Raw genomic sequence first — 2,514 nt, 5'->3', positions numbered from 1 at the left:
ACTATATCATACATTTTAAAAGAACAACTTGTACATAATAGATTTGTAGTTTTCTGTACAATCATATATTTTTTCTATTCTACTATGTTATCAAAAATTCTTGTTTTATTTCTTACATTTAGATTAGAAATAAACGAAATTAAAAACAGAGAAAATTCCTCAGGGTGATCTAGAAAAAATTTCACATCAAATTATTTTAGTCCTTCTTTCTACACATAAAGAGAATGGCATAAAGTCAGCAGACCTTATTTTATTCATATCATTCAAAGAGAAAACATCTTGATGACTATGTAAAAGAAAGATTTAAAAGAAAGAAAACTAATAAAAAAAAAACCGAATAAGTGTTTGTTTATTTGTTAGCAGAGCTTCTCTTATTAAGAGGAAGATAAGTGAGGAAAGAAAGTATCTGGAAGTGTTTGATTTTTAAAGTTTGACCCTAGGTAATAAGGAAATCATACTTAATGGTTTCCCTGATAAATGGTACTCGCAAAAGAATTATTTAAAAAATATTGTGAAATGCTTGCTTTCACCACAGGTCAAAGTTGTCCGTTTGCAAACACATAAAGAAATGCATACAATTCGAACTACAAGCCTCCTAAAGGTTCCCAGAAGTTCCAGACTCACCCTGACCCTCTTTTGTCCTGTAAGGTTAAGAAGCAAAGGACACTGTTGCTCTTAGTGACCAGATTTGATAATATCAATTTTACAGGGCTTCTCTACTCCCCTGTACTCAGGAACTCAGCTCCAGCTATCTGTTGGCCCATATCTCAGCATGTTATTTGCTACCATGGAAACTTACAAAGGGAAACAAAATATTTACTCCAGGATTTATTTATTACATTTCTAAAGTGCCTTTCCTCCTCAAAACACAACCACTGTAGCAGGAAGTTAGTGACTGCTGTGCTTTGCTGCACGATCCCCCAACCTCTGGGGATCCTGAAAAGGATAGTAGATAGATCCTGGAGCTCCCCAGAAGGGAGGTGGGGGTCCCACTGGGTGGAGCCTATGTGGTCCAAAGCTTGTTGGGTATGGAGATGAAATCCCAGGAGGAGGAAGCAAGACAATATTAACCTCTGAAGAATACCACCAGGAGAGAGATTAAAATAATTGGCCAAAGCTGCTTCTTCAGCTGCTGGATGAAGAGGAAGTGCTCCTAAACTCCTGGAACATACTCTAGCTTATTTCCAGTCTGTGGTTTCTTCATTTTCCATTTCTCTTCCTCTGGCTCACTGGGATCTTCCTCGTTTCACATTACTCATTTACACCCATCTAGAATCAGTTTATTGAAGGACTCTGGGTAATCATCTCTGCGCCTTGCCTTGTAGCAAACTGGATGAAAGCATACTGCTGCCTCTATACATCTGTTATCATGCAGATCTCACCAGATTGGTAAAAGGGATTTCTGAGATCAGTCTCTTTGATTGTATCTTCCAGGTCAACCAACATATAGTGTGGTAATAGTGTTATCAACTGGTGAATCCAGACAAGGCATTGTTGAAACCTATTTTAGAAAAGCTTATCTGCAACAGGATTATTAATGACATAATACCATACTATTGATATTCTGATCAGCAAGAGAATGATCAGTATCTGTAGGCTTCTAATATCTGTATGGGCACTCTTCTCTTACATCCTCCTTTTGCCCAGAAGAAATGAATTTGAGGACAATTCTTTTTGTACTAAAGGGTGGTCTGATCCAGTTTAAGCAGCATGTTACTTTTGACTGCAGCCTTCCCAAGAACACCAACCAGCTGAGTTTCATCAGAGTTTGAAATCTCTTGTTCAACATTCTGGGTATACTATTTCATTTGCAACAGACTTAGGTATGTCCATTCCTGAGAGGATAGTCTTGCATCAGGGACCTGCATAGGTAATCTGTACTTTAGGTCTGAAGGGCCGTGAACATGAATACTGGGGCACCAGAGTAACACTGAAGAGGCTGGAATAAATTTTACATTCTTTTCCATACTTTTCTCTGATCTGAATTTAGGGATTTTCTCCAAGGCATATCTGATAAAGTAGAGGGAAGTCTTAGTCCTCCCACCTTTGATTGTTGTAGGAATTTAGAAATCACCGTATTGGAAATAGTGGGGTCCATGGCCCTGTCAGGGGAAGTAGAAGTGGCAGAGCTGGCCCTTGGGTCCTATTTTTCTTGCTTTCTCAAATGAAAGTGGGAGAGGTAGGAGAGAATGTGGATCTGAAAAATAAAATAAATTTAATTAAATAAAACCCCCTACTAGACTCCTTGAAATTTAACAACAATCAACTAAAGAGCATATTTTAAGAAATCATAAAAAGAACACCAAAAAAAAATCATAATACTATACCAGTCAACTATTGACAGAAATTCCTGTCACCTTGATGTATAATAGCTGAATTCAAGAGCTTCCAGGTCAAGGAACATAAACTATGATCACCCAGAAAGAAAGATATGTCTTATGAAGGGATCATAGCCAAATTAAAGATAGTGGACAATGGAGAGTTCCTCCCAGTTCTCCATTTACAGAGGGTTCT

General features: G+C 37.7%; 1 pseudogene; it reads right to left on the bottom strand.

Moving 5' to 3' along the window:
• Positions 1 to 888: 888 nt before the first annotated feature.
• On the bottom strand, positions 889 to 2,061 carry LOC118842615 (annotated as a pseudogene).
• Positions 2,062 to 2,514: the final 453 nt, after the last annotated feature.

The sequence above is a fragment of the Trichosurus vulpecula genome, chromosome 3, assembly GCF_011100635.1.
Source record: "Trichosurus vulpecula isolate mTriVul1 chromosome 3, mTriVul1.pri, whole genome shotgun sequence".
In the NCBI taxonomy this organism is placed as follows: Eukaryota; Metazoa; Chordata; class Mammalia; order Diprotodontia; family Phalangeridae; genus Trichosurus; species Trichosurus vulpecula.
Note: the sequence above shows the minus strand (reverse complement) of the source record. Positions and strands in the feature narration are given on the sequence as shown.